Source organism: Trachypithecus francoisi, unplaced genomic scaffold, assembly GCF_009764315.1.
Source record: "Trachypithecus francoisi isolate TF-2019V2 unplaced genomic scaffold, Tfra_2.0 Lachesis_group3, whole genome shotgun sequence".
NCBI lineage: Eukaryota > Metazoa > Chordata > Mammalia > Primates > Cercopithecidae > Trachypithecus > Trachypithecus francoisi.
The window spans coordinates 53737444-53764393 of NW_022681468.1; the positions used below are offsets into that span (position 1 = coordinate 53737444).

General features: G+C 40.6%; 1 protein-coding gene, 1 long non-coding RNA gene and 1 pseudogene across 2 annotated transcripts in view; 2 read left to right on the forward strand and 1 right to left on the reverse strand.

The window, feature by feature from the left end:
• FRMD6 (FERM domain containing 6) overlaps window positions 1-26950 on the reverse strand; it is a 254916-nt gene that overhangs the window by 118885 nt on the left and 109081 nt on the right. The window lies entirely within an intron of this gene.
• On the forward strand, window positions 16744-16805 carry LOC117071704 (annotated as a pseudogene).
• The window catches only part of LOC117069652, a 54795-nt gene continuing 49736 nt past the window's right edge, over window positions 21892-26950 (forward strand). Inside the window, exon 1 of the long non-coding RNA XR_004431620.1 lies at window positions 21892-22017. This is a non-coding gene — a long non-coding RNA (uncharacterized LOC117069652). The remainder of the gene's footprint in view (window positions 22018-26950) is intronic.

Below are 26950 nucleotides of genomic sequence, written 5' to 3' on the forward strand. Positions count from 1 at the left end.
TGCTTTCATGAAGATCCACCCATCTTCTTGAACAACCTACAGGGTGGAACAGCAGGACATTCAGGCCTAGTTAAAAAGATCTTCTGGCTACCTGTCCTTGGGTTGCTGATTGCATCTGAATGTGATGGTGGAGCTAAGGAAGTGTATCTGGGCAACAACTTGCCCTTGGTGGACACACTGTGTCAGTTCATCACTATAAGAGAAAGGCAGAAAAGCTAAGCAGAAAAGCTCCACCCCGTGAGAAGCTGGTTTGCATGGCTGGACCGGTGAGGATGTCAAGACATCTCTATTGTGGGTTGACTGCTGGATCCAACTCCACCACTTCTGAGCCTTTGAGTTATAACATCAAGCACAAACAACCAGGCTTATTTTCTCTGCCAAAGTCACATGCAATGTCGAGTTCATCATAAAAAAATTAAAATTTAAAAGGCAGCTTCCTCTGAATGCTGCTTTGGGCACATAAACAGTGGCGTGGTTAAATGCCACTCTGTGTTTAAGGTAATTATACATCAGTCCTGGAATGTGGTGATGTGAAAGCCCCACTGCAGCAAACAAAGTTGATTCTATCAGCAAACTCTGGCAAATCAGCTGGCCTGGATGCTTCTCCCTGAATTCACTACTTCCTACATGAGAACGGTCTCTGGGAACATCAGAACTTGAAGACAAGTGTGGTGCACTGCCTGGCACTCTAAGGCTGGTGCCAGCTTGCAACCAATGATATGTCTGCAGCATGGCTTGGGGACCTTGGCCCATAGCAGCTTGCAGTGAGAGAGCCCTTGGAAACAGCCGAGGCCCATAGGAGTGTCAGTGGTTTGGGTCTGTGCATTGCCATGTCTTACCAGGTCCTGCCGGGGCTGGACTGCCACTGCTCACCAAGCCAAAGACATCCATCCAGAGAAAGGCTGGTGGAGTGGGCAAGACTTCTTGGGAAAGGTGACGTTCCTAGGGGTCAAGAGATGGTAGTTTTTGGCTGCTAGCTCTAGAAGCACTGTGGTAATGGGCCCAAGAAAACGTCTGACTGGTATAGTCTAACTTTGTTCTACATAAAAGGACACAGGGGCCCATTTATCCTTTTCCACTTTGGAATCATACCTTTCTCGGTGAGGACTCAGTCATCACCCCTCTGTCCTTCATTCTGGTGCCCAATCCCCAACCATGCACCACATCAGTGGAATTTTCCTTGTGGTTCTGGGGAATCTTTTCCCTTCATCCCTACAGAACTTCCTTCATGAGTTACTGCTGGCAGCTGTATTTGTGCTAATTAGCTGCCCTTGATGGATTTATTTCATCCAGTTATAAATTCTAGAGGAGACATTCCCAGGCCAATTTTAAAGTAGAATTCACAGACCAAGCTAAGTGGAAATCAGGTTGGGATGACCTCCACAGAGCAAGTCAAGCCCATTCTCATGGCACTTAAGCACAGCATTTCCCAGGGTGGCGAGTCAAAGTAGTAGAAGGACAGACCTGGAAGAAATCTCATGTAGACCTTTAGTTTAGTCACCTCATTTTACAAACAAGGCACTTGGGGTTTATAAAGGTGAATTAACTTGTCCTATCTCACACCTATTTGCTGGTCACCTCTGAAAGTAAAAAGGTATGGGTGGCTCTGTAGACTACAGGGGAATTACCCGGTTGCCTTCTGCGACACCTTGAACACAGCTGTCATAAGGAAGGGCCTTGTCTGTTATTCTCAAGTTCATTTTTCTTTTCAACTTCTCACTTTTTTTTTTCCTCATGGAGTAATATTATACCCCTAAAGAAAACACATGGAATCCAGCTGTTGAGATATTTCAGATATTCCAAAGGCATACAAAGTAGCTGCCCTCATTTTGGTAGGTACCATGGACCAGCTGCTAGAAGGCACAAAACTCCCTGAACATCAGGATGGAGCTGGTCCTAGGTTCCAGTCATACACTGTCCACTAGCAAAAAGCCTTTATGTTCTTAGTGTGGAGTAGTCTACGGTTTCTTATGTGTCTGGTACTTTCAGAGTCATCGGGGAAGGTTCTGTGAGGTGGTGACGTAGGAAGGTTTGTTTTAGGTATTTGGGAAGAAATCTTTTTGGTCATATTTATGACAGTTCTTCCAAAGGGTAACTATTTGTTTACGTGCTGACCTCGGATCCGTTAGAGGTGAAAGCCAAGACCTTTCTTCTTCTTTTCCCTTCCTCTTTTTTTTCCCTTTATCCTCCTCCTCTTCCATACCTTAAAGCCCAGCTATGCTATTTAACTTAATAAACAGACACCCACAGAAGTCTTTGTGTAAGTGATACTGTACCCATTGGGCACTTGTTGAACTCTGGCCTCCTGCACATGTATTAAAAATAAGTGTTTCTTCATATTGTTCAGCTTCTGTATAGACTATGTATATCCATGTTTTCATGTAAATACAAGAAGACTTGCGCTTGACTGAATCAAGACCAGGACGTTTTTGTATAAAACTTCTGTCATGAAAAACTTCTGTTATGTGCAGAGCAGTAATTTGAAATACTGCCAAAAACACAATTGAGGGAATTCTAAATCACCCAATGATTGATTATACTTTTTGTCTTACAACAAATTATTTGAAATTCTTTAAACGTATGGAAACCAAGAATCATCTGAACTTCTTTATTATTACATCTATAATATATGTAATTATATATTATATATGAAATATATATAATAATATATATTCACCATCAGATGAAACTGTCAATTCTTCATAGAAATACATTTATAATTGTACTATAATAATGTACTGAATGCAAGGGATTAAAATAATTTCTATTTCAACTGAATGATTCTGAAAGCAAATCACAAGTAATCATTTTCGCACCCAAACCTGTTTCTCCTATAGATTCCTCATTTTAGCCAGGGGCTACTCCATCTACCCAACAACTGAGCCTGGAAAACTGGGAGTCACTGTGGATACGTCTCAGCCCTCAGCCTTCACATTCAACGTATCACCAAGTCCTGTTATTTCACTTCAAAAATATATTTTGACTCTGCCTATTTCCCTCCTGTCTCCATTTACTCCAGGCTTCCCAAGCCACCATCATTTCTTTGCTGGACCACTCATCAGTAGTCTCACAACAGGTCTCGCTCCTGCCATACTTGTTTCTTTCCAGTCTGTTCTGCTCAAAGCAACCAGAATGACCTTTTAAATCATATGAGCAAGCTGTACTCTTGTCTCCAACTTCCTTCACATAATTCTAGATCTCTTGCAGCTTTTCCGTTGGCTCCCTATACTCTAGTTGCCTTAGACTTCTTTTGGTGTTGAAAATGATCTGAAACATTTCCTTCCTCTCCCTCCTCTGAACCCTGCCCTAGACACTGACCAGTTTCTTTTTGTCCTCGGGTCTTAACAAAATGTCAATCCTCAGAAAAGCAAGTAATGCAGTGTACCCAGAGAATGTAATTGTTATTCTCACAGATAACACCTGGTTCTTCTCTTTCAAAACCCTCACCACAATCTGCATTAGTATATATGATATATAATTCCATATATATAATGCCTAACTTCACTCATAGACTATAAGCTCCCTGAGGGCAGATATCACATATGTGCTGGCTCAGTGCAGGCATATAATAAATTTTCATTAAATACTTGTGAGTAAATGGGTCATTATTGCCATGCATTTGTATATTGCATGTTTTATTTTAAAGTGCATGAGTGTTCTAATACCCCTAAATTCATGCACATATTGACCAGATGATTTTATCCCCCTTCTACAGACAGTGAAACAGGTTTAAAGAAGAAAAATAAGTTAGGAAAGGTGGTTTAAGGTCCTTGAGTTCAGAGCTGCCTAATTCATAGAAAATAATAATAATTATAATGATTAAAATTTATTGTTCTCTTATTATATGCCAAGAGTGTTACAATAACATTAACTCATTTAATCCCTTCAACAACCCTACGAGGTAGGTAGCATTATAACCATCCTTTTCTTACAGATAAGGAAAATGGAGGTACAAACTAGTTAGGTAACTCGCCCAAGGTCTCAAATATATATGCACAGCAATATATCATATTAAATATATGTTGCATAATAGGCCCACATTCATGTTCATTATCTCACTGACAAGCAATTCTAACATACTGAGCTTTTCTCAACCAGGTTTTCCATTATGAGCAACACTGCATCTGGAAGAATGATTTCTGGTTCCTCTTGGTCATCATTCCCTGTCTTCCCTGTACCTCTCCAGCCCTTTTGCTCTCTCTGCCTTCTCTCTTACCTTTTCTTCTCTTCCCCCTACTCCCTGCTGTTCAGTAGTAAAATCTCTGACAGAGCTACTTTTTTGCCAGGCTATCATATACAAGGTCAGTGTTCCCACATTCCAAAGGTAGGTAAAAATATGTGTGGAGAGCAGGGAATTCTGCCAGAACAATGACTCACTGTGTTACATGCAAAACGGTTCAATAATAGGTCACTGCCTTAGCAAGAGCAACACTGCCTGTCCCTATGGAAAACAAGTGGACTACCACACGGCACTCCTGGTGCTTTACAGAAGCTTCGTATGACAATTGGGAAAGCCATACCCATCATAAACCACATACTGGCTTTTTGTTTCTTGGGCATATGAGGTGAGTTTCAAAAAGGGGAGTGTATAAAATGCAGTTCTTGACATGTAATGTCACACATATTCATAGTAAGCATGCACACAAAGTCACCTCCAGGTTACTCAGCTAATTATATAGGTGGTAGAATATCTGGCTCCTTTGCTTCTCCAAGTGGCTTGTTTACTTGTTTGTTTTTTGGCTCATATTCCTGTTCATTAGAACTTCCATTAGCGGAAATATAGGATTATGGTGGAACTGGATGGGCTGCTTCCTGTCTTGTTTTTCTCCAGGCGCAGCCTAGAATGCCTAAAAGTGACTGGAACCTTCTCTCATGCCTCAGTTCCCTTGAGCCTGTGTTCTTCACCACCCCAGCCCAGTAAACCTTAGGATCAGCCCCACAACCAGCTTCCTTCACCAGCATAACAGTGCTGCTGAGGAGGAAAACAGGAGCAGCCCTTGCAGATTGGGACTCTCAGACATTTATGATCTTCAGACTCACCTGATCTTGAAGACAGCCTCACAGCTATGTGGCTTATCCTCAGCTCCCTTTACCATTCCCCTCCACAACTGTCCCAAACCCTTCAATCTAGTCTAAGCCAGTAGTTCTCAACCTGGGCAACCCATTACAGTCACTCCAGGGTCTGTTAAAAATCCCAGTGCCTAGGCTGCATTTTAGAACACTTAAATTGTATTCACTGGCACTGGATCCAAGCATCAGTACTTTTTAAAAGCTCCCTAGATAACCCCGGTAAGTGTACAGCCGAGGATTAGAGCCATTACTTGAAGCTAATGACATCACCTCCCACTTCATCAGAAAATGGAAGGCTGTAAAGTACAGACATCTCAACTTCCTATCCTCTCATCCGCCTTTCTACATCCAACCTCAACCTGCTGTCCTTCCCTCAGTCTTAGCAGTTGGTATGTCCCTCTTTCTATTTCAGGATAACACTTCAAACTATGGCCTTTATACCCATATCTTCCACGATCTTCCAGGACTTGCTTTTATCTCTAATCTCTTCCTTTCAACTGCATCTTTCCTTTCAGATTATAAGCAAGCTTAAGTCTCCTGAATCTTTAGAAAGGTATCTTTGGAACTCGTCACCTCTACCTGTGTCTCTAGTTCCACATGTAACTACTTCCCACTTCATTCTTTGTACTCTGGTTATATTCTCCCTGGAATACTATGCCTTCTTAGCTGAACTAATCTTTTATAACTTGACTCAGTTGCTACATCCTCCATGAAATGTTTCTAGAATTCACTGGGTGGATCATGACCCTTCTGTACATTATTTTCAAGTGAGGTTCTTCCTTTGATTTTCCGCTCCTTTCCTTTCAAACATCAGCTCCTTGAGGGCAGGAACCATGTCATTTTCACCTTTGTTACAGCAGTACCTGGCTCACCATATGCTTGTCGAAGTGAATGTAAAACAATTTTCCACCTAGCTTCTTGGGCAGGATGATGTGGTCTAACTGGCTGTAAGTGATTTTCATTTCTGCAGGCCCCTGTGCTTTTATTTCCATGGATAACTGCTATAGAAGTTACCTGGGGCAATTCTTGGGACATTATTTGGGATTTTATATTATGCCACAGAATAATATCATGTTTACTTGCTTAGGATGAATTTATAAACAAGTCTAATATATGAATCTTCTCATTAGCATCTCCATATTTCTAAGGCCATTGCTCTGACAATAATGATTAGTAATAGTCAGAAGAAATAAGAATCAACAATGTGGCTTGTCTCTTACATACAGTTTTAGAAATGAAAATTCATATCCTAACACAGTCTGCTTTATTTTAGAATCCACCACCATTTCTTTGCAGCTGGGCAGTGCTGACCTACCTCTGCAGAGCAGCTAGAACAGGCTGGGCCACTACACTGAGCTTTTAGTGGCAGCAGCTGCTAAAAGTTTTCGTTTCCTTTTATTTTCCTCTTAAACTCTCCTTTAAAAGTACAGTACAGGTTACTCCTCAGTCATGTTCTAAGTGCTTCTATAGAGTAGTCAAATCCCTACTCTGCCTGATTAATTAACTGAGTAAATCTAAGAGACTCCTCAACCTTATGGCCTCTCTTTCTGCCAAGTTTTGTAAAACTCATAGACTGCATGTATTCATAAGCACAAGAAAACACCTGTGAGCAATTAACCACAGACCCTTGATTTAGAGGCATTGGAAATATGCTGATGGTCTTTAGATTGTTGTCACAGGTCTATAATTACGTGAGACCACAACCAAATCATCCCAGCAGTCCAATTACAGGAAGGGTCATTCTTTCAACTACAACATGGTGCTGCTTCTAAAAATAATTCCGCCTGAGATCCAGAAAAAAGCATTCTTTAAGAGGGTGCTGCTTTAAAGGAATCATACATGGGAGTTCGAAGGTGGTAGTGCCTCAGGACATTTATCTGAAATGTGTATATAACCAATACATGGGGAAAAGAGACCACAAAAACCAATTAAAAAGTCACTGAATTGAAAATCCTGTTTAAAATTATCTACCCAGAAAATATTGCATATAACTCTCTGTTTCTGTTTAGCCTAGAAACAATAACCACAGAGTTAATAAACCAAATCTGCAACCAATAGTGTGACCGGTGAAAATGTAAGAATCTATCTTTTAGAGTAGACAGTCCACTGTAGAATTATGAAACAAAAAGAAAATCTTTTTTTTTTGTAAGATTGAATTCTCATTCTACAGTGTACGTTACCCTGTATTCTATGTGACTAGAATATTTAAGCCTTGCAACATTGAAGAAAAGTCACCTATTTCCAGAATCAGGCAACAAAACAAAACAAACCAAAAAAACAAAAAACAACCAACCCAAAGTTTCTAGAAAAAAAGAGTTCTTAACCAAGCACAGATGTGCTTCATGAGGTATGAGAATCCCCAGAATTCTTGAACATTTTGTGTGCATGTGTATTTTTTCCGGGCAGAAGAGTGGGAAGTGCCTGTAGCTGCACTGTCCTATGTAATGGTCACTATTGCATGTGGCTATTGAGTGTTTGATATGTGGTAGCTTCAATTGAGGTGTGCAGTACATGTGATATTCACACTGGATTTTGAGCTATAGTGATAAAAAGTATATAAAATATCTCATTAATAATTATTGTATTGATTAATATTGAAATAATATTTGTATCTGGCTAAAATAAAATATATTAATATTAATTTCATCTACATATTTTTACTTTAAAAAATATGGCTACTAAAAAACTAAAATTACATATGTAGCTCACATTATATTTCTATTGGATGGTACTGGGTCTACGGCTTCCATCAGTTTTTCAAAGGGCCCTTTTTCTTAGAGCAAAGAGGGACTTGTTAAGATGTGAATGCTCATCTTTCAGGCTGTATATGCTGTCTCAGTGGGCCTTGAATCAAGCCCAGTGCCGGGGAGCTGTGATGCTGGCAAAACTGTCCTTGGATTACATTTGGAGTTGTGCTGCCTTGGAAACCTCTAACATTGCTGGTGTTTTCAGATACACATGGACCCATTCATTACTTTACCACTCACACAGACTCCATAATATCTCTCCCTCCTGACTTAGAAGTACACATATCCCCAAATCTGCTCACTCTGTCTTCTTGGATTCTTCACCTACAAATTGAACATATTAGCACCTCTTATCCCAATACTGCTCCATCTCTTGCATTTTCTATCTGGGTCACAGGCATCTTTGAATTACTCCTCTCCTTATTCCCTCACCACACCCACACATGCAAACAATCATTAAGACCCATCAGTCTCTTGAATATACCTGTTTGTGTTTCTTTGTCACCACTGCCTAGATTATTGTCTTAACCTCCCAACTTGCCTCTCTTTCTCCACATTATCTTTCTCACAGCTGTTACAGTTCATTTTAAAATCATGAATCTGATTATATTACTCTCTGGTTCAAAGATTAAATTAGAAACTCCTCATTTTGGCCAAAAAGTCCTCCATAAACTGTCTCAATTCTGGTTTCGTCTCCACTCTCCTTCCCATATACATTCCAGCCACACCATGGTTTTCTTTCATGCCTCCAAGCCATTGCACCTGTGTGTCCCTTTGCCTGAATTCCTTTTCCTCTCCTTTGCTTTCAAACCCCACATTATCACTAGCTCAACTACAGCTACTTTTGGACTCTCACAGCACTCTATCCCCATTATGGCACATATCTATCATGTTATATTGAATTTATTTGACTGTGACTTTTGGTCCTTGCTGCCTAGTGCTGAGCACTGGTAGGAGTTTATTTAATATCCAGAGAAATTCCAAGTAGTCTTGTTTGTGCAGATCTTTCAAAAGTACAGTTCTCCAACTTTATAAGTTAGAAACTAAAGGCTCCTTAGAGGTCTTCTAATCTGCCTTCTCATTCCATGATGAGCAGATTGAGACCTACAGAGGTTGAGTCATCACATAGTGAGTGCCTGCTATCTCATTTCATCTTCATAATGACCTTTGAAGTAGGCATTTCTACTAATACCCATTTTACAGAAGTGAAAAATGAGGCCTCAGTGAATGTAAGCAATTTAGGCTCAAGGTCATGTGGCTGGTTACCTGGCAAGACAAAATTAGAATTCAGGTCTTCTTATAGTTGGCCTAGGCATCTTTCCCTTGTCTCATATTGCTTTATATTTATAATTTGCAGCATTCCCTGAGTTATTCAACAGAAGCAACGATGATGTATTGTATACAAATAGATGGAGTGTTTCCATGGAAAGAACCATATTATGATAATGAGCCTGGTTTTATCCTTTGCTCTGTGAATTACTAGTTACTCTAGTCTCATCTAGAGTTGACTAAATGGAGAGATTTAAATTACCTGTATTTATTGTTAATATAAAATAAGGATGGATGTAAACATAAAATTAGATATATGAAAGGATTAAGTGCACTATATTATTTCAACTTGCAGATGTTTAGGCATTTCTTCTGAAAATACTTTGTTATGAAAATAATTGGTGTTCATTATGGAATAATAGAAAACTATAAAAATAAATAGAAGAAAAAGATCACCTCAAGATTACTATTAACATGTGATATAATTCTTCCCAGTTTTCTCTATGCAGTTTTTGTTTGACATATTTGTGATCATAAGACATTTTTCTGCCACTGTTTTTCTTTTCATTTTACATCATGACATAAGCATTCAACCATCATTAGCATAACGTTTCATGGCTACATAATAGTCCATCAGCTACTCACGGCATAATGCTTGGAGTTGTTTGATAAAGTGACATATAAAGGCACGAAATCCAGCAAGTTGGTAGTATGACAGTATTAACAGCTCAAAAGGACCTTAGAGATCTCTAGTCCTGTGCTTATCCAAGTGTGGGCCCCAGACTAATAGCATGTGTATCACCTGGAAGCTTGTTAGAAATGCAGACTCTTGTGCACTACCCTAGTCCTACTGAATTCAAATCTGTGTCTTAGTAAGATCCTTGGGTGATTTGTGGACACAGTAAAGTCTAAGAGGAAATGAGAAAAAACAGTGATTCTCAATCTTGACTGTACTGTAGGAAGATCTTCAAAATTTTAATGTCCAGGTTACACCCCAGACTAAATAAATCAGAATCTCTAGAGGTGGGATCCATGCATCACTCTTTTTTAAAGCAGCCCTGGTTATTTCAATGTGTTCAAGAGCCATAAAAGAAGGAACAGAATCCCTACCTCAAACTGATTAGATGATGCTTATACAGCCACTCTCCTTAGTGCCAGAATTCTTTCTACTAGGAAGAACTCTGAATTTCTATGGGAAGTTCTGGTAAAATAAGACCCTACAATACTTCTAAGGAAATTTAAGTTAAGAAATTTCTTTATATTTCCCATTTGTGTTTTCCTTTCTGCTCCTCCTCTCCATTTTTCCTCTCTCCAAAGAGATTCCTGGCTTGACACTCTCTGGAGATCCTGCTTGGAGACCACAAAGCCTGGTTTTCCTGTATCGCAGAGCCAAGAAGCAATAGAAAGATTACTCGATTTCTTCTCAATAATTATATTTGTTCTGGCACATTCTCCTGCTTGCAAGACCCACATCCAATTTCTCTTATGCCTGTATTTAAGCAGTCAGGGGATTTGGAAACTGCTTCTGTCTACACAATGGCACAACCATAGGTTGAAAGAAAAGTCAAAGTCATAGCCATCAGTTGCTTTTCTGATTTTCTTTTCCATCAATTGACCACTGAAAAAACAAACACCCGAGTCAACTTGGAATGCTTTCAAGTCCTGCAGAATGTTTAACGATTTCTAATCCTGGGACCTGGGGAAAATACACTTTTTTAAAACTGAGAGTTACAGTATTATTTCCCTTTTCTACACAAAATAGGACCATACCACATAATCTGAATATTTTGACTTACGCAGAGAATTTTATGATGGAGCCCTAAGAATCTGGCATTAGACTTATCAATTAAAAGTAATTTTTAAAATTATTTAACCTTTAATCTCAGTTGTAGGAATGTTAGGAGTCCTGGTTCTAATCTCCTCCCATTTTTAACCCCTTCAATTTTTCCTTTGGTTTCTAATAATTGTTTTTATTTAAAATATATTTTAAACATTTTATTCTAAGTAGAATAAAAAAAAAACAGATGTTTAGCTAATAATGACCAACCAAATACAAGCATTTATCTCTTTTTCTGTTTGACAGTCACCAAAGATTGCAGTTTTTTTTTTTAAAAGGAATAAAAAGTAGGATGGGAGTTATCGGCTTGTGACAGATTTGAGAATTTCTAGAAGATAGGAGTGGTTGGAGGAATGATGACCTGTAGAAAGGAGGCTGTGCTGTTTATTTACTGACCTCCTTCTCCCATGGGTCTATAGGTCGAGGGCTGCCCTGGGACTGAGCCTGTGCCTAGGTCAAGAGAGGTAGGATTGCCAGCTGAAGGACAAGTCAGTGCTTGTACAGGACTGTCCACCACAACTGCAGATGAAACTAGAGGCGGACTGCAGGCACGTGATGCTCGCACCAGCGTTGACTCTATAGCCACATACAGCCGGATGCGGAAGAGCTCAATCCTCTATCTGAACATGACATTCCGGCTTAAAAACTTTCAGTGCTTTCTCTGCCGACTGAGCAGGGTAGAGGAATGGGCTTCAGACTCTTCAGGCCCTGAAACTTTGTGTGTATGTGCATATTTTGGATGGAAAGATCCATAATGTTCATCACATTTTCAAAAGAGTACATGTTAAGTGTTTAAGAACCACAAACACAAAACCCTAATCCTTAACATGACAGGTGAGGCCCTACACAGTCCAGACTAACCAACCTCTCTTGAGCCGCATCTCCTGCCAGTCGGCTCTCCCCCATCTCCCCCTACTCAGTGAACATTAAATTCCAGCCACAGAACTTCTCATCCCATCTCAAACATGCTGTAAGCTCTTTAATCTCTCTCTGATTGAACACATGCCTTTCTCTCTGCCAGGAATGTTGCTCCTCCTTTGCCACTTCCTCTGTCCCTTCTCTGCCTGGTGAATTTGCTTTTATCCTTTAAGACTCAGCAATAACATCACCTCTGTGGCCCCCTCCCTCCTTCCCGGTGGTTCTCCTCAACCATTTCCTGAGCAATCCATACACCAATGTCTGTGGAATTCACCCTTTGGTATAGACATTGTTTGCTCATATACTGCTCTATTCCACTTGTCTGTGAATTCTTGAAAGCATAGACCATGCCCCTCACCACTCCAAACCATAACTTGGAACATAACAGACAATAATAATATTGATGCAACCAGTGAGGAATGAATTACTCCATTTATTAGCTTGGCCAATTGTCTCTTGGATCTTACAGAGAACCTGACCCTGGGAGACTGGGATATTCATAACTAGGTTTCCTGTTCAGGTTGTTAGAATCTGTCCTGGTTTAAATGTACAGTTCTGGTTCCTATACATCTTTTAAGAACCACTATGAAAAAAGAATAATCAGAGAACAAGAAAGGATACTTGCAATTAAAAATGTAACTGATGACATAAAGAATTTAATAGGAAGGTTGGAAGATACAGTTAGAAAAAATCTCCCAGAAAGTAGAGAAGCCGCCCCCCAAGGCTGGTGCGCATGCCTTCCTTGTAACATGTAGGACATTCCTTCTCACCAGTACATTTATTTGTCACCCTGCATTGTAGTAGCCATTTTATGGATCCCTAATTCCCAATACATAGGCTGGGCTTCCTTGGAGCAGGGACTGTCTCTTCCTCCCCATCACTTATCCTGTGTACTAACGTACATGTGTATTGAAAGAATGAATGACAAATGTGTATGAAGGAGTGAAGGCAAACTTCAGTTGGGCTGGGGGTTGAGAGGAAGCTTTGCTGAGGTTGGAGGAAAAGGTGAATGAGGGTAAATCCCTGGAGAACACAAGGAAAAGGTGAATGAGGGTAAATCCCTGGGGAACACTAAGGAAGATCCAGGCTAGAGGGAGTAGACAGGTTCACAGCTACCGCAAGCATAGCTGAACAGGGAAAGGGTGACTGGGCAGATGCAAGGGGTTGAACCACCAAGAAAAATCCTGAGAGAAGGAAGGGGAGGTGGAAGGTCACTCAGGATTTAATCTTTCCTTGGGAATGACTTCATGCCAGGCACTGTGTTAAGGACTTTCCATGTATTATCTTAAGCTCCACAAAACCCTATAAAGTTGTAATTACTACTACAGCCATTTTCTAGGTGATAAGGATAGGTGTACAAACAATAAGTATCTGACCTCAGATTCTAGAGCTGGTGGTCATGGAACCAGGATTTAAGGGAAAAGTCTGATTATGTCTGTGTTGTTTTTATCACCAGGCTACTCTCTCTGGCAAAGGAGCCCAAGCCGAGCCTCTCATACATACATATATATATATATATTTTTGTTGTTGTTGTTGTTGTTGTTGTTGTTGAGATGGAGTCTCGCTCTGTCGCCCAGGCTGGAGTGCAGTGGCCAGATCTCAGCTCACTGCAAGCTCCGCCTCCCGGGTTCACGCCATTCTCCTGCCTCAGCCTCCCGAGTAGCTGGGACCACAGGGGCCCGCCACCTCGCCCGGGTAGTTTTTTGTATTTTTTTAGTAGAGACGGGGTTTCACTGTGTTCGCCAGGATGGTGATCTCCTGACCTCGTGATCCGCCCGTCTCGGCCTCCCAAAGTGCTGGGATTACAGGCTTGAGCCGCCTCTCATATTTTATTCCACTTTGCCTAGGTCGGCAGTCCTGGGTGCCCAGAGCACTCTCTGCAGATCACAGCTCATAGGCTCCTAGCTGGGGATTGCACAGCTCTCTCTCCCAGATCACCGCAGTCTCCTTTTCCCAGAAAAAGCTGTGTGGGAGAGAGTAAATAGCTGGGTTTGGGGAATAATGGTTTTCTTCTGTTTTGTGTTACTGGATCTGATGCACAGAAAACTGCCCAGAGCCTCAAATAATTACAGTAAGACGACTCCACTTCCTTCACGTGGCCACAGCAGACAGGCAGGAGCCCAGACACACTGCAAAGCGAGTGCTATGACTATGAGATGGGAAAAGGCAGGAACCCAGAATCAGGGATTCCTGACGGAACCGCAACCGCAAGCACAGCGTGGCACTCGGCAGAAACCGGGAAAGGGGCCCCACTCGGAAGGCCAGTGACTTGTTTCATTTTAAAGTCACTTAATAAAAAGCCCATTTAGACATATAATTAAGCAGGGGAAATGGCAAGTTTTAAGATGATTCATGTGGTGCAGTACCATCTGTGTTAGGACAAAAAGCCCAACAAAGCGTGCAGACTGGAAGACCATCCACTTCCTGCTGCCAGCCATCATCCCTGAGGAGCAAGTGATATGGGGGAGGGAGGGAGACCTTGGCTTTACCTGCATTTCGGAAATACTACTCACATGGCAATCATGTATTATTGGATGATGAAAAATGGTCAAATAAATTTGAGAAAGAAAACAACATGAAATTTGAACCTGGTCATTTCTTTGTCAGTCAACATTAGAATTAGCACCTCAGTGACAGGGCCAATTCTTTCTTTGGTCTTCATGACCATACCCATTTGCCCCCTCAGTTTTAAACTGGATACACAATAATACACTTTCCACCCTAAGGTACCAAATATTGATAGTTTCATAGTGTGAGTCAGAAGAGACGGAAGAAGTTGTCTGATCCTGCACGTGTATGGATGAAGAAAGGGTAGTCACCCCCTGCTTCCATTCTCCCACTGTCCCCCACACCAGCATGATGGCCAGTGATAAGGGTCAACTTGGCTGGCTTAAGGAATACATAGAAACCTGGTAAAGCACCGTTTTGGATGTGTCTATCAGGGTGTTTCCAGAGATTAGCATGTGGGCCTGAGTGGAGTGGTGGGGGAAGACCCACCCTCAGTGTGGCAGGCACCATTCAATCTACGGGGGGGCCCAGACAGAACAAACACAGAAAAGAATGTGCAGACCTGTCTGCTGGAGCTGGGATACACCCTTCCTCTCTTGTTCTTGGACAACAATTCCAGGCTTGCCAGCCTTTGGTCTGGAGAACTTACCCCAGCCCCATCCTCACCTCAGGTTCTCAGTCCTTTGGCCTTAGACTGAGCATTACACCTTTGGCTTCCCTGGTTCTGAGGCCTTAGGACTTGGGCGGAGCCATGCTAGGTCAGCATTCCTGAGCATCCCAGGGTCTCTAGCTCGCATATGGCGTGTCATGGACTTCCTAGCCTCCATAATTGCATGAGCCAATTCCCGTAATAAATCCCCTCTCATATCTCTCCCTATAATTATCCTATTGACTCTGTCTCTCTGGAGGACCCCAACTAATACATGCAGCCTCCCTACTTTTCAGCATTCATTTCAGACACTCAATCCTAGAGCTACTGGGATAGAAATAATTAACGGACTGAGCCCAGGAGAGCCAGGGTCACCTAGGTATTATCCCAGGGTCAGAGCATCATTAGGACAGAGGTGATGGGAGAGGGCTGGGGACTAGGGATTGTTCCTTGGAAAGGGCCTGCAGAGTGCCCAGCAGATGTGTACATATATGCATGTGTATGTGAGGATGTGTATGTGTCTCACATATATGTGTGTGCATGTGCATATTTGTATGTGTGACTATGTATGTACATTTATATATGTGCTTATTGTATGTATGGCTGTGCCTGTGTATTTCTGAATGTTTGTCCATGTGTATTACATGTGTGCGAGTTGGTGAGTGTGACTATATTTGTGTGGAATGGATCATTCTTTCCCCAGGCCAGAAGGCCAAGGAGATGCTACCAAGTGCTTGAAGACTTGATGTCACATTCTCGACTACCCCCACCCCCCTAGAACTTCCTGGCATCTCACTGTGATGCACAGGCATGGCAAAGGATAATCCTTATCTTACCCTGGAGAGAACACACTTTCTCTAGCCTCTGGAAACTAACCCATCGTACTTCTGGCTGCATTATCAATTTTCAATTAAGATACCACTTTGTCTGACCCCCTGAAGACAACAGCATGGAGCCTCGGTAATAAAGTGGAGTGGGTTCAGTGTATCCAGCCTCAGCAGTAGGAAGGACATTAGTTCTGGGACTCAGGGGTACAGCTGTGCCTGATCTGACTACTTGAATTCCCTTTACAGATGAATAAAGTGGTATTTTGTGACTCTAGTTGCCTTCTCTTTCAACAGATCTCAAAATGTATAGCCCACACCCTGTTACCAACCTTTGCACATACCATTTCCAATGATAGAAAGAGTCATATTCCAGATCCAATAGAAAGTTAATCCTGTATAGTCTTGATCTGCTGGATGCCATTTCTGCAGATGGGGGCATGACACCTCCCTAAAGTGCCTTTTAAGGTATATATTCTCTCTCAGCATTTTCATGAGGGATATTCAAGGAGAACATAGATCTTTTGGGGTAAGACATAAGCAACATAATTATAGAGCCTCCAAATACTTCAGGTATAGAGACATTGAGAAAGAATGATTTCTTTCACTTACTTGATGTAACAAAAGCCTGCCTATTCAAACCTATCCTAAAATTGGAATAATGTAATGCAAATATATGTAAAGAAACCTGCAGAGCAGTAAATAGCATAAAAAAATAATGACTATGTAACAAATTAGATAGGTGGTCAGGCAGGGGTGGAGATACACAGAACTTCATGAAGTAATGGTGTGGTTTTGGTTGGTTTCTGTTTTGTTTTACCCCTCATGTATCTTGAGATCACAGCTCATACAGGCCATTACACTTCAAGGATATGATCTCAGGACTGGAATATATTCACTTGCCAATATTAAGAGTAAGCAGTGCTCTCTTTGGTAGCACATATACTAAAATTGAAATGATACAGAGATTAGCATGGCCCCTGAGGAGGTTGGGAGTACAGAGATGTGGAGAGGGCCTAGAAGAGCATAAAGGTGGAAAATGAACTCTTGGAGTAGTTAGTATTCCCCGGACAAGAAGATAGACAAGGAGGATGAAAAGAATATGGCACACTTCATAGTTTCCAGTTGACATTGTCCTATCCAAGGGATGCTCCTTGGCGTCTGGTGGAAGAAATACAATGAACTTACTCTTCATCTCTTCCCATTCTCTTCCCATTAAGCCATAGAACTTACTCTTCATCTCTTCCCATTCTCTTAAGCTCTTAGCATTTATTCCCCCATCTTATCATTAGATTTTTTTAGTGACTCTTTTTATTTCTGGCCCAATTATATCCAATGATTTCCATAAAACATGATGATTTTAATAGTATTTTAGTACGAATTTTCCTTCTTGCTATGAATTGCTTCAAGTAATAATCTTGAAAGCACACTAATAATAATAATGAGAATAGTCTGGAAAGTACAGTTTCCAGTTCAAGTAAGTAGCATTCCAAGTGATTGCTCAATGCCTTACTCCAAAGCAATTCCTTCCAACCCACCACAAGGCCAGAGCTCACTCTGGAATGTACTGTATCTTACACATCTTGGAATCCCTGGTGCTTTTCACACAATGGGTGTTCAAAACTGTGGAACTATACTGTGAACTGTTGGAAAAAGCTTCCTCCCAGACCTGCACCATCACACACATGCAGACATTCTGCCTCCGCCCAGCAATCTAGCGATCTCTCACTACTGCAAGTAGTAATGAAAGCTTCCTGACCAAATGGCAAAGCCAGTGGCTCTTCTGAACTGCTCCATTTTCCATTATGCTCAGGATAGTTGGCATCTGTCTCCTCACTGCTCTGATACTCACTCCCTCACCTTCCCCTGCTCCTCACTCCATGTATTTCACCTTAGGGTCTTTTTTTTTTTTTTGTATCACAAGAGAAATTACCATGGAAGGCAGCACATCTTATGGCAAATATTATACATAAAATATGTTGAAAATTAATCATTTTTTAGTACTTCTGTGCCTGTCACCATGTGACTTAGTTGTTTTCTAAGTATGATTTTATTTAACGCTTGAAGAAGCCCTAAGAGGATGTTATTTTCCTTATTTGAGAACTTGGAAAACTGAGGCTCAGCGATAGTAAGCACTTCAGTCCGGATTACATAACTAGTGATTGGCAGTCTTGGTTTCTCAACCCAGTGAGCAGTTCAATGCCAAGGCCCTTACTCCACTGTCTCCCAGGAGAACATTTTTACCTTGGGGAAGGATGAAAAAATATCTGACATATTATAATTTTGTTCTATTTTTTCTAACCATCTCTAGTATCAAAGGAAAAAGTTTTTCATTATGTGTTTTTCCTTTTTATAAAAGTAATATTTGTTCACTGAAAACCATTTAAGAAATAGTGAGAAGCAAAAAGAAGAAAAAAAAGTCACTTGTAATCCACCACTCAGATACCACATATCTGAAAGTTGGTACAGCTCTTTGATGATATTTTTGATTGAAACATTTTTTATGGGTTCATGTTATATAAAGAGTTAAAACTGGAAACATGGTTTTTATGCCACTTGTCTTAGTCCATTCAGGCAGTTATAACACAGTATCATAAACGATGTGGCTTATAAATCATAGAAATTTATTTCTTATAGTTCTGGGCACTGGGAAGTCCAAGATCAAGGTTCTGGCATATTCAGTGTCTGGTGAGGGCTGGAGTTCTGGTTCATAGATGGTAGCTTCCTGCTGTGTCCACATGTGGCAGAAGAGCTAGCTGGCTCTCCGGAGTCTCTTTTTTTTTTTTGTTATTATTATACTTTAAGTTCTAGGGTACATGTACATAATGTGCAGGTTTGTTACATATGTATACTTGTGCCATGTTGGTGTGCTGCACCCATCAACTCGTCAGCACCCATCAATTCATCATTTATATCAGGTATAACTCCCAATGCCTCTTTTATAAGGGCACTAATCTCATTCATGCGGGCTCAGCCTTCATGACTTAATCACTTCCTAAAAACCCCATCTCCTAATACCTTGAGAGTTAGGATTTCAACACATGAATTTTGAGGTGATGCAAATATTTAGACGATAGCACCAACAAATGATTCCACAGCAATCAATTGTATAACTATACCATAATTTCACCAGTACCACATGGTAAGCATGAAGTTTTGTTTCTTTGTAAGAATATTAATGATATTGGGATAAACATCTCTGTAATTATCTCTGTACATTCTAATATTTTATGAAAGGGAAGAAATATTTTTTAAGTGTTAAAAAACTGTTAGCCCAGATGTATGAAAGTGAAAAAGAAACAAGAACTTTGCTCTAGATCAGTAGTTGACAGGCTTTTCTTGTAAAGGGGCAGGTAGTAAATATCTTAGGCTTTGTGGGCCATATGGTCTCTGTCGAAACTACTCTGCTTTGCCATCATAGCACAAAAGCAGTCATAGACAATTCATACATGAATCAGCATGGCCGTGTTTCAACAAAATTTTATTTATAGACCCTGAAACGTGATTCTCATATAATTTTTATGTGTCATAAAACGGTCTTCTTCTTTTGATTTTTTTCTAATCATCTAGAAATGTGAAAACTACCTTTAGTCTGTGTGCCATACAAAAGCAAGTGACTGGCCCTTCCTTGCTCCAAATCATCCATTCATCCTTAGAGACCTAAGTCTATGACTGTTTCTAGCCACAAAGTTACAGAACTGTGAGAGTTCTCGTTCCAACCCTTCCTTCTCCTGGATTTACACACCACACATACAGGGACATATACCCCTGATTACCCCAAAGTCCTGCCCTAGTAAGCTGGCCACCCTCTCCCAGAGTTTCGTAAGTTCAAATATTACTTCTATTGTGTTTAATTCTATTTCTTGGAGCATCTGATTATCTGAATGAATTAATTCACATTAAAGAGTGATTAGTAGGGATCAACTCTCCCTTTGATAATTTCCATTTAAAAGAACATGCACCAGTGAGGCTAACAGAATGCTGGGGAAAACATTTTTGAGTGACTGGTTACCCAGCTTTTCATTTAGGAAGTTGATTTTGGTATTATAAGGCTTGCCAAGAAGGCCAAGATGACTTATCTACTGATGCTTACAATCAGGGAGGCAGAACAATTGTGGTACAAGAAAAAATAAAAATTCAAATCAGAGGCTATTAACTGCCAAGAAAATGATAAAGAAATTAAATAACTAAATTATGATAAGGACACAAATAATTGCTCAATGTTACCAAGCCTAGGCAGTCAGGGACATTTGTCTGCATGTTGATAGACATAGGACCTTGCCTTCTTCCTCTTATGGATAATGGCTTCACAATATCCTCAGGGTCTTAAGCCTTTGATCCAGTCGAGGTCACTACTTCATGGTTTTACTTGTGCATAAATGGTAAAAAGAAAAATAAAATTTAAACAACTTGAGCTTAGAGGGAGTTCTTGAGTCATTTACTAAATTTCTAGAGATTTGTGAAGCTCCAAACAAAATGCATTCATGAGTCCTTTAGCACATGACTGAACCTGGAAGTTTCACCACTAACTCCAAGGTAACCCTTGGACAGGCAAAGAGAAATAGGGCAATGGAGGGTTGATGTGAAAGCATTTCCTGCAAAGGTATCCTCTCACCAGGTAGACAAAGAAACATAAGTTACCCAGACTGAAGTTGCAAGAGTCTTTTTTCCTGAAAATCACATCCTAAACCCCTGGGACAGTAAAACTCTTCACTGAGGTCTCATAGAAAGGTGGTCTTGAGAAACTAAAACAAGCTTTGACCTAGGAGCTGCCAGCCAGCAGGTTTTCTCTTGTGGCAGTGTTTGCTTGCCATCCATCCAACCCTGACCAGAGGCTTCAAAAGCTGGAGCTCAGCTCTACCCAAAGCACAGGGGACGCTGGGGGACAGGTCTACCCCATGAAATGCCAGGAAATCCCAGAGCTAGGAGAGGTAGCTTAAAGGTCAACATCTGGGCATGAGGGTGCTGCTTAAAGTGAGTGGTGAAAAACACATCTTACCTCTATGTTCTAAAAATTGTCGCCGAAATATCTTTGTCTTTAATCATCCAATTTTCATTTCAAAGCCAAGCGCTAATAGGATATTAACATAATATGCACATTACTAACCCAGGCTCTTGGCAACTGCTGCTTGCTGCAAGCCCTTGACATTGCCTCCCTGTATCTAACCATAGTTCTGCTTAGTCTGGCTTCCTGCCTTTGGCAATGGCCAGGGTCTGATGGTTCAGAGAAAGGCAAATTGCCTAGTTAATTAAAATCTGTACTTTTAAAAACATTTTTTCTCTTATATTGCCAGACAAAGTTAAACGAGTACAACTTTCTTTTGAAAGGGCCAAAAATAAATTCTGGGCTTAAACATTGTAGATGAAATTGCTGCCTTAAATTCTAAGTTGCAGAAAAATAAAGGCTTATCATGAAAATTGTTATGTAGCTGTATCTGTGGGGGTGTGTGTACAAAGCGATTATTAACCTCCTTTATAAATGGGTACGTCAGGAACTTTGAAGGAAGACCCAGAGTTTGGTGGCCAAATGCCAGTGTGTGTTCAATATTCACAATGAACTCTTCTCCTTCTGGTAGTTGTAATTCTACGTCTGTTTCTAGCCTTTCTCATCTTGGTTATAGCACTCTGCTAGGGTCACAGGGATTTCCAAAATCAACTGCAAGGGAGTATTCTGAATTCCTGTTGATAAATAAATTATGTCCCAATTGCAGGTGCTTTTCTGAAATGTTACTCAATGAAGAAAAAAAACTGAAGCTCCTGAGCTCAGCATGTCTTATTTTGCTATCGACTGTATTTCTGTGTCTGTGTTCAAGTAACTAACTCCCTTTGGCAACTCCAAGGAAAGCTTCAGGTAAACAAGTCAAACTGTCTTCTTGTTTATACCTTTTTTGGAGAAAAAGTGAGAGTGCCATAATTTTAAAAAATTAGAACAGTAACAATGTCATCTTGAATTTACAAAGTGCAGGAGTTGTCAGATCTGTGATTTCAAGTCTTCCAACAACTCTTTTTGGGTAGGAGTAGTCAGGAGTCTGTGTGGTGGCTGAAGCCCAGGTTGGCCACCGGGAGCTGAAATAGAGGCCAGGACTCCTGGCTCCCTGTCCAAACTCTGAGGACCCAGGAGCCTCCATGGGTACACTCAGAGGCCACACTAGATGCAGAAAGAACCAGGCACAGAGAAGTCAGAGGCTCTCAAAGGTATTTGTTTCAGCATTTAACAAGGAATTTTACCTGGGAGATGATTTTCATTCAGAACCTGGCTACAAAGCTTGAAGAAAAAAGAGCCAGAACAACTAAGGAAGCCTGTGCCTGCCTTAGAAAGGCAATGAGAAGTCTGTTTATGTCTTTTGCCCACTTTTTAATGAAGTTAATTGCTTTTTGCTTGTTCAATTGTTTAGGTTTCTTATGAATTCTAGATATTAGATCTTTGTTGGATGTATAGCTTACAAATATTTTCTCCCATTTCATAGGCTGTCTGTTTACTCTGTTGATTGTTTCTTTTGTTGTGCAAAAGTTCTTCAGTTTAATTGGGCCCTACTTGCCAATTTTTGTTTTTGTTGCAATTGCTTTTGAGAACTTAGTCATAAAATTCTATCCCAAGACCAATGTCCAGAATGGTGTTTCCTAAGTTTTCTTCTGGAATTCTTGTAATTTGTGGTCTTACGTTTAAATCTTTAATCCATCTTGAGTTAATTTTTGTATATGGTGAAAGGGAGGGGTTCAGTTTCATTCTTCTGCATGTGGATAGCCAGTTATCCCAGCACCATTTATTGACTAAGGAGTCCTTTTCCCATTGCTTATTTCTGTCAACTTTGTTGAAGATCAGATGACATATAAGCAGCGAACAAACATGAAAAAATGCTCAATATCATAATAATCAGAGAACTGCAAATCAAAACCACAATGAAATACCATCTCACACCAGTCAGAATGGCTATTATGTAAAATAAAAATAAAATAAAAAAAAGACAGATACCGGCAAGGCTGCTGAGAAAAGTGAATGCTTACTGCTGGTGGGAATGTAAATTAGTCCAGCCACTGTGGAAAGCAGTTTGGAGATTTCTTAAAGAACTTAAAACAGAGCTACAGTTGACCCAGGAATACCATTACTGGGTATTTATCTGAAAGAAAATAAATCATTTTACTAAAAAGACACATGCACTTGTGTGTTCAGCACTATGCACAATAGCAAAGACAGAATTAACCTAGGTGCACATCAACAGTGGACTGGATAAAGGAAATGTGGTATATATACACCATGGAATACTACACAGCCATAAGAATAATGAAATCATGTTCTTTGAGAAACATGGATGCAACCTAAATGAAGTAACACAGAGATAGAAAACCAAATACCACATGTTCTCACTGATAAGTGGGAGCTAAACACTGGGTACTCACAGACATAGAGATGTCAGCAGTAGACTCTGGAGGCCACCAGAATGGGGAGAGAGGGAAGGAGACAAGGACTGAAAAACTACCTATTGGGTACTATGCTCTCTACCCGGGTGATGAGATCATTCATATCTCAAACCTTAGCATCACACAATATACCCACTTAACAAACTTGTACATGTACCCCACGAATCTAAAATAAAAGTTAAAATTATTTTAAAAAGAAGAAAGGCAATGACATGCAACAATAAGCAGTCAGACTGATATTCACCGCATACGCTGACAACTCCCCTCATTTGTTCTCAATCACACTTGGGGTGCTTCTGCAGGAAGGCAATGGAGGAGGTTTGGCTCTTGGGACCACTTTCTGTGTCAGTGACTATAGATTATAATGTTAATTTCTGGTTTGGTTTTTTGGGGGCGTAGGGGGAGAGATTATTTTTCTTTTATTTTTTCTCCTCTCTAGAGCAAAACTCTTTTTCCCTCACTCTTTTTAAATAATTTTATTGTCAATGAAAACACAAAAGAGAGTTGAAAGCAACTGAAAATAGGGAATTTTCCACTGGGGAGAAATCAGGGAATGGCATAAAATGGCTTCTTACTTTTTTCTTCAAATTCCATATTAATATTAACAGCAAAATTGATGGTTGGGGGCAGCCATCTGCATCTGTTTTGAATCATCTTTGTCTCTAGACCTCACTCTCTTCCCACACTGTTCTCCAAACTGTCATCAGGTTTAATGGCACGGCAGTCTTGGGCGCTGCACGCTACCCTCAGAGACCACTCAGAACTTTCAGTGGCCCTGAGTGCTAGATCCTTAGAAATGGAACCATCTTAGAGATCATCTGGTCTTGGAATTTCTTTACTGCCTTCTTTAATAACTTGGATTGAACATTTATAGAGCACTTACTATGCACCAAGGAATGGTTTAAGTAGTTTATATATATTAGCTCATTCATTCATCACACAGCCCTATCCAGGCACCATTATCCCCATTTACAGATGAAAAACTGGGGCACAGAGAGGTTGACTCATTGACCAGGACGGCCTTCTACAGGGTGGCATAGCTGCCTTTCCTCGTCACACATTCTGCATTCCAGCCAAACTTGCTGTAGGCTCTAGGTCTCCATCTTATGCCTCTGCTCACTCCTGTTCCTTTTGCCTGGAAAGCCTCCACACCTGGTCCCTCCCCTAAGCTCTGCATTGTCCAAATCCTATATAGCCTTCAGAATGAAGGGTGGATGCTATCTCCTCCAGGGAGCTTCTCCTAATTGCCTTTAGCTAGGGTCAATCTCCTTATGCTGAAATAGCAAAGTACTTCCATTGTACTGTGTGGCATGTGCCACATTCTGCCCTGCATTCTAGTTATGTATGCATGTATTTCATTTTTTTAAACATAAGATAAGCTCTCTATGGTAGAATGCATGTGTGATGATCTCCCAGCTCCCATATCACCTAGTGCATTCTGTGGCACACATTAAATAATGTCTGTTGCTGTATTTACCACATGGTAGGAAAAATGGGTGAATGAATATGCACATCATAGGTAACATTGCTTCATGAGCAAATTCCCTCTTTTACACATTGCAATCAGGCTCCTATAAAATTGCATATTTATAAAATGAATATTTACATGTGTTAGTCAAATGCGATGCAGTTTTTCCTAAGTGAGGAGGCATATGTGTGATGTGTAAACTTGCAACAACAGAGCAGCAGATCTGAGGACCCCATGTATACATGCAGGGTGCTGTCTGCCTTGGATGAGCTGCTCATTGCATGTCTTCTCTGCATGTTCTTGTGTGAAAGACAGCTTTTCTCTTGAGTCTCTATACCATCATTGCCCTTTCTGGGCCCATGAACTTTTGAACCAGGCAGTGGGGCTCTGCTCAGAGTAACTCTTACCCACCAATGTGCCCACATTGCAAGTGGTATTCACAGGCCACAGAAGCGTCACTGCTTAACCATGAGCCTTGAGACTCAGCCACAGCTCAGGCCACCACCCTCAGGATGCAAAACACTTCCTCCCATATATAAAGCTACACACTGAAAGTCATTATTGATGACACTCAGCCACATGGGTAAACTTATGAAGGAGTACACTTTTCTAATTTTCATGTAAGTACCAGAGAAACAATGAGGCAGAGAGAGCAATGAACACAAAATATTTTGATCTGATCATTTGACAGGGTCTTAGATCGTAAGTATCAGCTTATAATAGAATTTAAAATCACCTCCCAACCTCAGGCTTACATGGTTCACAGTGCAATATTCCCTGAAATTAGTAATGTGAGGGTGCTTGATTCTGGCTACGTATCAGATTTCCTGTGGAATTTCACACACACACACACACACACACACACACACACACACACACACACCAGGCTCTCCTCTTGGAAATTCCACAATTCCAAAAAACCGCATAGTTCATTCTGATGTGAAGCCTGGGTTGAGAATGACTGTGACCAAATGAGACACAAAAATAATAGGCCACTCAGTCCCAGGCTGTGTCTTTTGCTGTTGCTGCTTTTTAATCAAAAAGGCTAGAGAGGCATCTCAGTGGGAACATTAGTTCTGCAAGTGACAAGACTTACAATATTTCATAACTATAGAACACAGTGGGTGGCCATGATTTCAACAGCGAAGTCAAACATTTTTCCATCAGCACAAACCAAAATATATATAAAACCCTACATACCCAAAAGAAGAAGAAATATAAATACAAGATTGTGAAACTTATATTCTGTTTACATTAGAATACCATTAATTAATTATTGACAATAGTTTAGTTTGAAAATAAAACCAGAATGGAGAAGACTCATTAGTGCCTGAGACTCTAAAGAAGGCAAACTGTTGTTTACTGAAAAAATTTAATGAACCACAGTCTATAGCCATATGGAAAAGCTAGTACATTATATTTTACAGCATGTAATTGATCTACAATATGATCTTCAATTCATCCTCATTAATTGGCTTTTCTATGAAACAGAAGGGCTTCCCCTTGCCATCTCTGATTTGGCAGATGTGGCTGGATTTCATGCTGTCAGGGTTCACCCTATGTACTCCCCTATAGATGTTCTTTCTCTTTCTGACACTTCACTCACTCCAGAGATGAGCCTTCACACTGTTAACAATACTTTCATATCCCTGTCTACCCTGGAAGTAGATTTTGGTCTCTACCTTTCCAACATAATCAGAGTTTACCAGTCCCATGTTCCCTGATTCCAGAGTATCCTGTTTCCCAGACTCTAGGAAATGTTAAAGTGTTTTGTAGAATAATCTGACAAAATGGGATCTAATAACAAAATACATCATATTTTCAGGGTACAGATTTGAGTTCAAAGGGATCTTTTGGCAATAATGCCTTAGCCTAAAAGTGGTACCCTAAAAGTCAGAATTCCAAGCACTCAGAGTGAGGGTACTGATGCAGCTTTGGCAGGATGCATCACTCTCAAATCACATTGCATAAGCATCTACTTAGTCCACCTATTCCGACAGCTTTGGCTCATTGGTCCATGTGGTCTCCTAGCACAGAGGAGGATGAGAACTACAGGCTCCTTCTTTTGGTGTCTAGCACAGTCCAGGACTCCCCACCCCTTCTGTTGAGGCTGAGCATCCAGAGTTAACCCAACAGCTCATCATTCTTTATTTCTCTTCTATATATGTTCTGGTAATTTTCCTGAAGACACCATCTCCAAAGGAAAGAACAAGTATTCAAAGCAGTCAGTTTTGCTCTTGC